Source organism: Doryrhamphus excisus, linkage group LG15, assembly GCF_037039965.1.
Source record: "Doryrhamphus excisus strain RoL-2023G ecotype Guam linkage group LG15, RoL_Dexc_Guam_v1.1, whole genome shotgun sequence".
Lineage (NCBI taxonomy): Eukaryota > Metazoa > Chordata > Actinopteri > Syngnathiformes > Syngnathidae > Doryrhamphus > Doryrhamphus excisus.
Genome location: NC_136371.1, coordinates 18,946,304 through 18,959,883, shown reverse-complemented (window position 1 = coordinate 18,959,883; position 13,580 = coordinate 18,946,304). Strand labels below are relative to the sequence as shown.

The 13,580-nt window shown below is 51.3% G+C and overlaps 1 long non-coding RNA gene across 1 annotated transcript; it reads right to left on the bottom strand.

The window, feature by feature from the left end:
- Positions 1-6,186: 6,186 nt before the first annotated feature.
- Positions 6,187-8,121, bottom strand: LOC144901764 (uncharacterized). The gene is made up of 2 exons (XR_013629844.1): positions 7,346-8,121; positions 6,187-7,276 (listed from the first exon to the last, which is right to left on the bottom strand). It is a non-coding gene; the product is annotated as an uncharacterized LOC144901764 (long non-coding RNA).
- Positions 8,122-13,580: the final 5,459 nt, after the last annotated feature.

Sequence of the window (13,580 nt, the reverse complement as noted above, 5' to 3'; positions counted from 1 at the left end):
TGGCCCTTTAAGGCTGGCCCTTTGAGGCTGGCCCTTTAAGCTGGCCCCTTAAGGCTGGCCCTTTAAGCTGGCCCTCTAAGGCTGGCCCTTTAAGCTGGCCCTCTAAGGCTGGCCCTCTAAGGCTGGCCCTTTAAGGCTTGCCCTTTAAGGCTGGCCCTTTAAGCTGGCCCCTTAAGGCTGGCCCTTTAAGCTGGCCCTCTAAGGCTGGCCCTTTAAGCTGGCCCTTTAAGCTGGCCCTTTAAGGCTGGCCCTTTAAGGCTGGCCCTTTAAGGCTGGCCCTTTAAGGCTGGCCCTTTAAGGCTGGCCCTTTAAGTTGGCCCCTTAAGGCTGGCCATCTAAGGCTGGCCCTTTAAGCTGGCCCTTTAAGGCTGGCCTTTTAAGCTGGCCCTTTAAGGCTGGCCCTTTAAGCTGGCCCTTTAAGGCTGGCCCTCTAAGGCTGGCCCTTTAAGACTGGCCCTTTAAGGCTGGCCCTTTAAGCTGGTCCCTTAAGGCTGGCCCTTTAAGGCTGGCCCTTTAAGGCTGGCCCCTTAAGGCTGGCCCTTTAAGCTGGCCCTCTAAGGCTGGCCCTTTAAGGCTTGCCCTTTAAGGCTGGCCCTTTAAGCTGGCCCCTTTAGGCTGGCCCTTTAAGCTGGCCCTCTAAGGCTGGCCTTTTAAGCTGGCCCTTTAAGCTGGCCCCTTAAGGCTGGCCCTTTAAGCTGGCCCTCTAAGGCTGGCCCTTTAAGGCTGGCCCTTTAAGGCTGGCCCTTTAAGGCTGGCCCTTTAAGCTGGCCCTTTAAAGCTGGCCCTTTAAGCTGGCCCTTTAAGGCTGGCCCTTTAAGGCTGGCCCTTTAAGCTGGCCCTTTAAGGCTGGCCCTTTAAGCTGGCCCTTTAAGGCTGGCCCTTTGAGGCTGGCCCTTTAAGCTGGCCCTTTAAGGCTGGCCCTTTGAGGCTGGCCCTTTAAGCTGGCCCCTTAAGGCTGGCCCTTTAAGCTGGCCCTCTAAGGCTGGCCCTTTAAGCTGGCCCTCTAAGGCTGGCCCTTTAAGGCTTGCCCTTTAAGGCTGGCCCTTTAAGCTGGCCCCTTAAGGCTGGCCCTTTAAGCTGGCCCTCTAAGGCTGGCCCTTTAAGCTGGCCCTTTAAACTGGCCCCTTAAGGCTGGCCCTTTAAGGCCGGCCCTTTAAGCTGGCCCTTTAAGGCTGGCCCTTTAAGCTGGCCCTTTAAGGCTGGCCCTTTAAGCTGGCCCTTTAAGGCTGGCCCTTTAAGGCTGGCCCTTTAAGCCTGCCCCTTAAGGCTGGCCCTTTAAGCAGGCCCTCTAAGGCTGGCCCTTTAAGCTGGCCCTCTAAGGCTGGCCCTTTAAGGCTTGCCCTTTAAGGCTGGCCCTTTAAGCTGGCCCCTTAAGGCTGGCCCCTTAAGCTGGCCCTTTAAGGCTGGCCCTTTAAGGCTGGCCCTTTAAGCTGGCCCTTTAAAGCTGGCCCTTTAAGGCAGGCCCTTTAAGGCTGGCTCTTTAAGCCCTCCCCCTTAAGGCTGGCCCTTTAAGCTGGCCCTTTAAGCTGGCCCTTTAAGGCTGGTCCTCTAAGGCTGGCCCTTTAAGACTGGCCCTTTAAGGCTGGCCCTTTAAGCTGGCCCCTTAAGGCTGGCTGTTTAAGCTGGCCCTCTAAGGCTGGCCCTTTAAGCTGGCCCTCTAAGGCTGGCCCTTTAAGGCTGGCCCTTTAAGGCTTGCCCTTTAAGGCTGGCCCTTTAAGCTGGCCCTTTAAGGCTGGCCCTTTAAGCTGGCCCTTTAAGGCTGGCCCTTTAAGCTGGCCCTTTAAGGCTGGCCCTTTAAGGCTGGCCCTTTAAGCTGGCCCTTTAAGGCTGGCCCTTTAAGCTGGCCCTTTAAGGCTGGCCCTTTGAGGCTGGCCCTTTAAGCTGGCCCCTTAAGGCTGGCCCTTTAAGCTGGCCCTCTAAGGCTGGCCCTTTAAGCTGGCCCTCTAAGGCTGGCCCTCTAAGGCTGGCCCTTTAAGGCTTGCCCTTTAAGGCTGGCCCTTTAAGCTGGCCCCTTAAGGCTGGCCCTTTAAGCTGGCCCTCTAAGGCTGGCCCTTTAAGCTGGCCCTTTAAGCTGGCCCTTTAAGGCTGGCCCTTTAAGGCTGGCCCTTTAAGGCTGGCCCTTTAAGGCTGGCCCTTTAAGGCTGGCCCTTTAAGTTGGCCCCTTAAGGCTGGCCATCTAAGGCTGGCCCTTTAAGCTGGCCCTTTAAGGCTGGCCTTTTAAGCTGGCCCTTTAAGGCTGGCCCTTTAAGCTGGCCCTTTAAGGCTGGCCCTCTAAGGCTGGCCCTTTAAGACTGGCCCTTTAAGGCTGGCCCTTTAAGCTGGTCCCTTAAGGCTGGCCCTTTAAGGCTGGCCCTTTAAGGCTGGCCCCTTAAGGCTGGCCCTTTAAGCTGGCCCTCTAAGGCTGGCCCTTTAAGGCTGGCCCTTTAAGGCTGGCCCCTTAAGGCTGGCCCTTTAAGCTGGCCCTCTAAGGCTGGCCCTTTAAGGCTGGCCCTTTAAGGCTGGCCCTTTAAGGCTGGCCCTTTAAGCTGGCCCTTTAAAGCTGGCCCTTTAAGCTGGCCCTTTAAGGCTGGCCCTTTAAGGCTGGCCCTTTAAGCTGGCCCTTTAAGGCTGGCCCTTTAAGCTGGCCCTTTAAGGCTGGCCCTTTAAGGCTGGCCCTTTAAGCTGGCCCTTTAAGGCTGGCCCTTTGAGGCTGGCCCTTTAAGCTGGCCCCTTAAGGCTGGCCCTTTAAGCTGGCCCTCTAAGGCTGGCCCTTTAAGCTGGCCCTCTAAGGCTGGCCCTTTAAGGCTTGCCCTTTAAGGCTGGCCCTTTAAGCTGGCCCCTTAAGGCTGGCCCTTTAAGCTGGCCCTCTAAGGCTGGCCCTTTAAGCTGGCCCTTTAAACTGGCCCCTTAAGGCTGGCCCTTTAAGGCCGGCCCTTTAAGCTGGCCCTTTAAGGCTGGCCCTTTAAGCTGGCCCTTTAAGGCTGGCCCTTTAAGCTGGCCCTTTAAGGCTGGCCCTTTAAGGCTGGCCCTTTAAGCCTGCCCCTTAAGGCTGGCCCTTTAAGCAGGCCCTCTAAGGCTGGCCCTTTAAGCTGGCCCTCTAAGGCTGGCCCTTTAAGGCTTGCCCTTTAAGGCTGGCCCTTTAAGCTGGCCCCTTAAGGCTGGCCCCTTAAGCTGGCCCTTTAAGGCTGGCCCTTTAAGGCTGGCCCTTTAAGCTGGCCCTTTAAAGCTGGCCCTTTAAGGCAGGCCCTTTAAGGCTGGCCCTTTAAGCCCTCCCCCTTAAGGCTGGCCCTTTAAGCTGGCCCTTTAAGCTGGCCCTTTAAGGCTGGTCCTCTAAGGCTGGCCCTTTAAGACTGGCCCTTTAAGGCTGGCCCTTTAAGCTGGCCCCTTAAGGCTGGCTGTTTAAGCTGGCCCTCTAAGGCTGGCCCTTTAAGCTGGCCCTCTAAGGCTGGCCCTTTAAGGCTGGCCCTTTAAGGCTTGCCCTTTAAGGCTGGCCCTTTAAGCTGGCCCTTTAAGGCTGGCCCTTTAAGCTGGCCCTTTAAGGCTGGCCCTTTAAGGCTGGCCCTTTAAGCTGGCCCTTTAAGGCTGGCCCTTTAAGCTGGCCCCTTAAGGCTGGCCCTTTAAGCTGGCCCTCTAAGGCTGGCCCTTTAAGCTGGCCCTTTAAGGCTGGCCCTCTAAGGCTGGCCCTTTAAGACTGGCCCTTTAAGGCTGGCCCTTTAAGGCTGGCCCTTTAAGCTGGCCCCTTAAGGCTGGCCCTTTAAGCTGGCCCTCTAAGGCTGGCCCTTTAGGCTGGCCCTTTAAGCTGGCCCTTTAAGGCTGGCCCTTTAAGGCTGGCCCTTTAAGCTGGCCCTTTAAGGCTGGCCCTTTAAGGCTGGCCCTTTAAGCTGGCCCTTTAAGGCTGGCCCTTTAAGCTGGCCCTTTAAGCTGGCCCTTTAAGGCTGGCCCTTTAAGCTGGCCCCTTAAGGCTGGCCCTTTAAGCTGGCCCTGTAAAGCTGGCCCTCTAAGGCTGGCCCTTTAAGCTGGCCCCTTAAGGCTGGCCCTTTAAGCTGGCCCTCTAAGGCTGGCCCTTTAAGCTGGCCCTCTAAGGCTGGCCCTTTAAGGCTGGCCCTTTAAGGCTGGCCCTTTAAGGCTGGCCCTTTAAGGCTGGCCCTTTAAGCTGGCCCTTTATGGCTGGCCCTTTAAAGCTGGCCCTTTAAGGCTGGCCCTTTAAGGCTGGCCCTTTAAGCTGGCCCTCTAAGGCTGGCCCTCTAAGGCTGGCCCTTTAAGGCTGGCCCTTTAAGCTGGCGCTCTAAGGCTGGCCCTTTAAGGCTGGCCCTCTAAGGCTGGCCCTTTAAGGCTGGCCCTTTAAGGCTGGCCCTTTAAGGCTGGCCCTTTAAGCTGGCCCCTTAAGGCTGGCCCTTTAAGCTGGCCCTCTAAGGCTGGCCCTTTAAGCTGGCCATCTAAGGCTGGCCCTTTAAGCTGGCCCTTTAAGCTGGCCCCTTAAGGCTGGCCCTCTAAGGCTGGCCCTTTAAGCTGGCCCTTTAAGGCTGGCCCTTTAAGGCTGGCCCTTTAAGCTGGCCCCTTAAGGCTGGCCCTTTAAGCTGGCCCTCTAAGGCTGGCCCTTTAAGCTGGCCATCTAAGGCTGGCCCTTTAAGCTGGCCCTTTAAGCTGGCCCCTTAAGGCTGGCCCTCTAAGGCTGGCCCTTTAAGCTGGCCCTTTAAGGCTGGCCCTTTAAGCTGGCCCTCTAAGGCTGGCCCTTTAAGCTGGCCCTTTAAGGCTGGCCCTTTAAGCTGGCCCTCTAAGGCTGGCCCTTTAAGCTGGCCCTTTAAGGCTGGCCCTTTAAGCTGGCCCTCTAAGGCTGGCCCTTTAAGGCTGGCCCTTTAAGCTGGCCCTTTAAGGCTGGCCCTTTAAGCTGGCCCTTTAAGGCTGGCCCTTTAAGGCTGGCCCTTTAAGGCTGGCCCTTTAAGCTGGCCCTTTAAGGCTGGCCCTCTAAGGCTGGCCCTTTAGGACTGGCCCTTTAAGGCTGGCCCTTTAAGGCTGGCCCTTTAAGCTGGCCCCTTAAGGCTGGCCCTTTAAGCTGGCCCTCTAAGGCTGGCCCTTTAAGCTGGCCCTCTAAGGCTGGCCCTTTAAGGCTGGCCCTTTAAGGCTTGCCCTTTAAGGCTGGCCCTTTAAGCTGGCCCTTTAAGGCTGGCCCTTTAAGCTGGCCCTTTAAGGCTGGCCCTTTAAGGCTTGCCCTTTAAGGCTGGCCCTTTAAGCTGGCCCTTTAAGGCTGGCCCTTTAAGCTGGCCCTTTAAGGCTGGCCCTTTAAGGCTGGCCCTTTAAGCTGGCCCTTTAAGGCTGGCCCTTTAAGCTGGCCCTTTAAGGCTGGCCCTTTAAGGCTGGCCCTTTAAGCTGGCCCCTTAAGGCTGGCCCTTTAAGCTGGCCCTCTAAGGCTGGCCCTTTAAGCTGGCCCTCTAAGGCTGGCCCTCTAAGGCTGGCCCTTTAAGGCTTGCCCTTTAAGGCTGGCCCTCTAAGGCTGGCCCTTTAAGCTGGCCCTATAAGGCTGGCCCTTTAAGCTGGCCCTTTAAAGCTGACCCTCTAAGGCTGGCCCTTTAAGCTGGCCCTTTAAGGCTGGCCCTTTAAGCTGGGCCTTTAAGGCTGGCCCTCTAAGGCTGGCCCTTTAAGGCTGGCCCTTTAAGCTGGGCCTTTAAGGCTGGCCCTCTAAGGCTGGCCCTTTAAGGCTGGCCCTCTAAGGCTGGCCCTATAAGGCTGGCCCTTTAAGCTGGCCCTTTAAAGCTGACCCTCTAAGGCTGGCCCTTTAAGCTGGGCCTTTAAGGCTGGCCCTTTAAGGCTGGCCCTTTAAGGCTGGCCCTCTAAGGCTGGCCCTTTCAGGCCAGAAACATGTAGCAACATGTCAGTCCACTTTACAAAATTTACCGGTAAATAATCCAACACTTATACATCCAATTCAAGATGGCCATCCTTCATAGTTGCAGTAAAAGTTCACTATTGGCATTCATCCCACTCTACTGTCTAGCAATGTGTTTAGCAGTTGAAATATGCATGTGCTGGAAATGGTGTGTTCCTAACGTCCGAGTGTACTCGGAAGATGAAAACTTGAGCTTTGTTGTCCTTCACATTGTCCCGGAACACATTGGGAGCGTTGTCTCCGTCAAAGGCAATATTAGCGACATCTGGTGGAAGAAGGAAGGCAAAGCAATCTCGCTACAACGAGTGAAAGACAGATCGCCATTACAAACAAAAATGCTTTAATTAGTTCATGTCATTAACAGTTCAATTGCTTGGTGGTCATTATATGCACAAGTTAGCGCCAAAATAACCAGTCCGTTTCAATGCGCGCTGTGACATAAGATGCTCATGACGTCAGCGGTCACGTGATGAAATGGTCACCATTTGGAAGCAGTGTGACTCAGGAAGACTTGACACACTTCGAGGCTTCGGGCTCATTTCACCATCTCTACTAAAAACAAATAGTTGATGGAAAAGCAGAAATCATGAAAATAATGCGTGTAACATCTATTCGCCTTCTTACAGTGTGCATGTTCATCGTTTCGTCGCATGCTTGAGCTTCATGGCCAATTTTTACACGGATTTACGCACCACATTTCCCAAAACGGTGGAAACTTTGGGTCTTGGGAGTTAACTCGGAGTTATGAGGGTGTTAGCGGAGCAATGCTGTCACCTAGTGGCGTTATGGCAGTACTGCAGTGATTTCAAATTGTCACTTTGTTCCAACGATTGAGGGAAGGTTGTCATGTAGCTATGATACCTATTAAGTATCCTCCCTGCTGCGTTAGGAACCTTGGGGGCTGGTCTACAATTGGGTGTGGAGGGGGTGAGGGGTTTCCTTGGGGCTACTCCTTTGCCCTCGGCATGGTTCTGGCTCGGTCACCCTTCTATTTTAACCGCACTAGATACAGGCACGGGACCCACCATAGCCCAGCTGTCCTCCACCTTGAACTACTTGACCAACCCATATATTCATACCGTATATAAACCACATAGAGGCCAGCCCTTTGGAGTGGGTCTCTTTAGTTGACTTATTTTTTATTGCATAATATACACAATGCCATTTCATCACACACATGGGTGAGGCGGGCTTGGCTGGGGTTCCAAGCAGCAATTGAAGACAAGGACAATCCTCCATGTCCAAAGCAGGGATGTCAGAGAGCGGACGGCAGCAAAGATACGTCCAACAGTTGAGAGTCAGTGAAAGGGCTGCTGGAGTACACGACATCCTCGTCTGAGTTTGCAGCAGAGTCGTACAGCATGGGGTCCACGTCGAGATCCAAATGAGTCTCTAGGATGTCATCGCTCAGTCCTGAACCAACCACAAGAAAGACAGAGGAAGCAAAGTGCACAGTACGGGTCAAAGGTCACAACAACTAACCTTACATGAGACGTCAACACACGTTTGTCTCCATGAAGGTACAGTGCATCCGGAAAGTATTCACAGCGCTTCACTTTTTCTACATTTTGTCATGTTACATTCATGTTTTGAATATATTAAAAATAGAAAACCAAAAAAATCACATTTACATAAGTATTCACAGATCTTTCTACAGCTCAATTGGAGTCCACCTGCAGTAAATTCAGTTGATTGGACATGATTTGGAAATACAATAACTGTCTATATAAGGTCCCACAGTTGACTGTGCATGTCAGAGCACAAACGCCAAGCATGAAGTCAAAAGAACTGTCTGTAGACCTGCGAGACAGGATTGTCTTGAGGCACAAATCTGGGGAAGGATACAGAAACATTTCTGCTGCTTTGAAGGTCCCAATGAGCACAGTGGCCCCCATTATTCGACTAGTCAGGATAGAAGGAAAAATGAATGCAGCAATATATAGAGATATCCTGGATGAAAATATTGTGGGACCTTATATAGACAGTTATTATATTTTCCAAATCATGTCCAATCAACTGAATTTACTGCAGGTGGACTCCAATTACGCTGTAGAAAGATCTCAAGGATGATCAGTGGAAAAAAGATGCACCTGAGCTCAATTTTGAGCTTCATGGCAAAGGCTGTGACTACTTATGTAAATGTGATTTTTTGTTTTCTATTTTTAATAAATTCAAAAAAGTAAAAAAAAAACTTTTTCACATTGTCATAATGGAGTATTTTGAGGTAAGAGATTAAATTAATACAATTGGGAATGAGGCTGTAACTTGACAAAATGTGGAAAAAGTGAAGCGCTGTGAATACTTTCCGGATGTACTGTATGTGCCCTGGGATTGGCTGGCCACCGGTCCAGGGTGTACCCCGCCTCTCGCCCCAAATCAGGCTCCAGCATACCCCCACCCTAGTGAGGATAAGAGACATAGAAAATGAATGAATAACTAAACCATGTTGGTGTCATTCAACAGCTGTACTGTAATCTTACCTTGTCTAAGCTGTTGGGACCAAATTCTTGAGCGTCAACATCCTTCAGTATTCTGTTAAATGGATGGAGAATGCTGCACATGTAATTCATGTGGCAGCCAGAATATCTGTATTCATTAGTGCAGTCCAAAAAAGGAAAAGCAAGGCGATGGGGGCAGAAGGCATACCATGGAGCAGTCCAGAGACAAAAGAACTCCCAAAAACAGCTGGAGGAGGTCGCGGTCCACTGGGCAGTACACTGAAAAAAAATTTGGAGTGCCATTTACTTGAGAAAAGCTAGGTAACAATTTGCACGCACAATTCCCAAGCAACTTTTCCTTGGGAAATACTCTGGTCAAATTTACTTTTTTTGAATGAAAAAGGTACTCTTTGCTAGTAAATTTGACCCCAAACTACCTTTGAATCTACTTCAAAATCCATATAAATGTACTCGCTTTTCAGGATTGTTTAACTAGTTTTCCCTGACTTTATTTGAATATGATTGTGTAGTATTTTTTAAGATGGCCTTCTTTGAATGAAATGATCTTAACACATCTTCTACAAAACATTATTTCAAACCAGAACAGCTTCACTGCATTTGTACTAAAGCTGTATTTACTTCCAGATGACGGTGCACAAAAACGCAACACAGCCACAGGTTGAGGTACCTGTGAAATTAATTCAACATTTCATAACTAAACCAAAGACCTGGGATTTATTCCCTTAATTGGGAATCGTATTATTAGAATGATTATTTTTTGACTTCCACTTTCCTCATGCAGGTATGGACTTCCCACACTAGTGTGCCAGTCGCCTCCTTCTGGACTTTTGGTGTCTACTATACACTCAATTGGAGTCCACCTGCAGTAAATTCAGTTGATTGGACATGATTTGGAAATATAATAACCTTTTTCACATTGTCATAATGGAGTATTTTGAGCTAAGAGATTAAATTAATACAATTGGGAATGAGGCTGTAACTTGACAAAATGTGGAAAAAGTGAAGCGCTGTGAATACTTTCCGGATGCGCTGTATGTGCCCTGGGATTGGCTGGCCACCGGTCCAGGGTGTACCCCGCCTCTCGCCCCAAATCAGGCTCCAGCATACCCCCACCCTAGTGAGGATAAGAGACATAGAAAATGAATGAATAACTAAACCATGTTGGTGTCATTCAACAGCTGTACTGTAATCTTACCTTGTCTAAGCTGTTGGGACCAAATTCTTGAGCGTCAACATCCTTCAGTATTCTGTTAAATGGATGGTCAAATTTATATCTGGCCCTAACGAGCCCTAGCCAGCCCTAAAGAGCCCTGGCCCCAACTCGCCCTAGCCAGCCCTGGCCCCAACTCGCCCTAGCCCCAACTCGCCCTAGCCAGCCCTGGCCCCAACTCGCCCTAACTCGCCCTAGCCAGCCCTAAAGAGCCCTGGCCCCAACTCGCCCTAGCCAGCCCTAAAGAGCCCTGGCCCCAACTCGCCCTAGCCAGCCCTGGCCCCAACTCGCCCTAGCCAGCCCTGGCCCCAACTCGCCCTAGCCAGCCCTAACTCGGCCCTAAAACCCTCCTCCAACCATAGCCCTAAAACCCTAACCCAAACATTCAAACGAGATCTATGTTGACTACTTACCCAACGGCGCAGCGCAGACTACTCATGTTTCCTTCGGTTAGCTGGTCCGTTGATACCACCATTCTCTGCCAGTCTGTCTTCTTCCTCTTTTGTTTCAACGCTCCAAGGCGTATTACTGCCCTCCACAGGTTGGGCACAAGTGTAAGAAGGCTGGGGGGGCTGGGGCGAGGGAGTGGGGGGCTGGGGTGTGGGACGGGGGAGGCTGGGCCTAAATGTAGAAGGCTGGGGGGCTCGGGGACTGGGGTGTGGAAGGCTGGGCCCAAATGAGGAAGGCAGGGGGTGAGGGAGGGGGGAGGCTGCTATTTCTACTTGCTATGTACTGCCAACTAGGGGTCACTTTAAAGTAATGCTATTCTACTCGGTAAATACCACCATCTCGTGGTCACTTTAATGGACTGCTGCTTCCAACAATGCAATCTCAATGGGCGACGTTTTTCGCCAGTAACTCCCCAACGAAAGGTCGTATAAACATAGAACCGACTTCTGCCTACACAAATTCAGCTGCAAGCTTTCCGTTGAGACCCCCAAGCCAAACAAACTTGGGTGCCCTCATTCCATCCCAAGACCTGCAAAACATCCTTACCGCCAAAGGACAAAACCCCTGAGACTCCAGCGCTACCCCCTGGGTCAGCACCCAGCGCAAACGCACGAGGAAAGAGAAAAACCTTGACCAAGGTCAGCCACCGGGAGAGGAATCCGGCGATTACGGTGACCAGCTGTCCCTGCTCTTGGATCTGATGGCGCGAGGGGAATCGGTTCCCCCCACTCCCCCACCAACCCGGGCCACAGAGGCCCTTCGGCGTTGGGAGTCAGAATTCGCTTTCTGTTGAGAACCCTAAGAAATTGAAAAATAGAATCCAGGAATCTGAACCTGTAAAACCTGTAAAACCTCATCCCAAGACCTGCAAAACATGCTTACCGCCGAAGGACAAAACCCCTGAGACTCCAGCGCTACCGCACGAGTAAAGAGAAAAACCTCGACCAAGGTCAGCCACCGGGAGAGGAATCCGACCATTACGGTGACCAGCTGTCCCTGCTCTTGGATCTGATGGCGCGAGGGGAATTGGTTCCCCCCACTCCCCCACCAACCCGGGCCACAGAGGCCCTTCGGCGTTGGGAGTCAGAATTCGCTTTCCGTTGAGAACCCTAAGAAATTGAAACCTGTGAAACCTGTGAAACCTGTAAAACCTGTGAAACCTGTAAAACCTGTGAAACCTGTAAAACCTGTAAAACCTGTAAAACCTGTAAAACCTGTAAAACCTGTAAAACCTGTGAAACCTGTGAAACCTGTGAAACCTGTGAAACCTGTGAAACCTGTAAAACCTGTAAAACCTGTAAAACCTGTAAAACCTGTAAAACCTGTAAAACCTGTAAAACCTTATCCCAAGACCTGCAAAACATCCTTACCGCCGAAGGACAAAACCCCTGAGACTCCAGCGCTACCGCACGAGTAAAGAGAAAAACCTCGACCAAGGTCAGCCACCGGGAGAGGAATCCGACGATTACGGTGACCAGCTGTCCCTGCTCTTGGATCTGATGGCGCGAGGGGAATCGGTTCCCCCCACTCCCCCACCAACCCAGGCCACAGAGGCCCTTCGGCGTTGGGAGTCAGAATTCGCTTTCCGTTGAGAACCCTAGAGAAATTGAAAAATAGAATCCAGGAATATGAACCCTGTGAACCCTGTAAAACCTGTAAAACCTGTAAATCCTCATCCCAAGACCTGCAAAACATCCTTACCGCCGAAGGACAAAACCCCTGAGACTCCAGCGCTACCGCACGAGGAAAGAGAAAAACCTCGACCAAGGTCAGCCACCGGGAGAGGAATCCGACGATTACGGTGACCAGCTGTCCCTGCTCTTGGATCTGATGGCGCGAGGGGAATCGGTTCCCCCCACTCCCCCACCAACCCAGGCCACAGAGGCCCTTCGGCATTGGGAGTCAGAATTCGCTTTCCGTTGAGAACCCTAGAGAAATTGAAAAATAGAATCCAGGAATATGAACCTGAATATGAACCGACATTGCTTCAAACAATATTATGTGTGTTAGCCTGTTAAACTATTCAATCTGCAACATTTTACACACACACTGAATGTTGAACCTGAATTTGCCAACAAATAGTTTAACGTCTGTCACCCCCTTGTGACAGCTCTTAGTTTTCCTCAGTTCCTCGTTCATGCCCTTGTTTTGTATTTCCTTCCTGTGTTGCTCTGCTGTGTTTTCAGTTGATGTCCATTATCTCCCGCACCTGTTTCTCATTATTTGTGATGCCTATTTGGTTCAGGTGCGCGCTCCTTTCTTTGTTGGGTCATTGATGTTGTTTTCTCTGTTGAACATGCTAGTGCGTTGGTCTGCTGCATAGTATCAACAATAAATGCCTTTTTACCTGCTATTGGGTCCTCATCTCTGCATCCTGGGGTCGTGCCGTAAAGCTCCCAAGCCGGAATGTGACAACCTCTCTGTGCTAACCACAAAAAAGAAAAATAATTATCTAACCAGATCATTTAACTTTGAGACAGACAACATGTGGTGCTAAAGTTAGCTTTCTGCTTGTTTAAAGCATCGGCAGCTTACCGGAGCAAAGGTAGCTTAACACACAGCCAGTGCAATCCTAGCCTCAAGAGGCTGACACTGCACTTCCTGCAAGCCCTCCAAAATGCACGCCAGGTCCTCAACAACCAACCCCGCTGCAAATTAAAACAACCATGGCTGCGGTCACATGATGCACCGTCACCGGTACACGCCCAGTAATTTTATGCCTACCTTTCACATACGCTGCTGATGGCACGACAGACCAGAGCCCGCCACCGGAGCGCGCCAACACAGCCTCGACAGGTGAACAGCAAGGAACAATGAGCGCCCCGGTGACGCCAAGACCCATCAATAACCCTGGCACCGCCTCGCAATCGAGCCCCAACAGCTGATGCCAATTCAGGTGGAAGCGCAACAACGCTCAACCTACCAAAAATGCTGCACATGTAATTCATGTGGCAGCAAGAATATCTGTATTCATTAGTGCAGTTCATTAGTGGAGTGGAGTATTTTGAGGTAAGAGATTAAATTAATACAATTTGGAATGAGGCTGTAACTTGACAAAATGTGGAAAAAGTGAAGCGCTGTGAATACTTTCCGGATGCACTGTATGTGCCCTGGGATTGGCTGGCCACCGGTCCAGGGTGTACCCCGCCTCTCGCCCCAAATCAGGCTCCAGCATACCCCAACCCTAGTGAGGATAAGACATAGAAAAGAGTTTCTACCGGAGTGTCCACCAAACTTGACCTAAGAACCCAATGTAGCATGAAAACCAAATAAGACCTGAGACTAGTGTGCTTGGATATACGCAGCGCTCACTTTTGCATCACATCTGCCTCCCGTTTCTGCTGCTCAGTCGAGCGGTCGGAGTCTTTGGAAGTGAATTTAGCCTCATGATCACCACGAGGACATTTGCTCGGAATCAGCATCTGCAACAATTGCATGTGAAGTCTGGTGCGAGTTAAGACTAGAATGAGAGATCGCCTACCTTGAGTTCAGCTCGAAGAAGAATCTGACTCTCTGGGGAGGCGCCATCCAGATGGAACCACTGATCCAGGACCAGTTCTGGTTCCGAGAGCAGCTCTCTGATTGGGACGACTAAGGA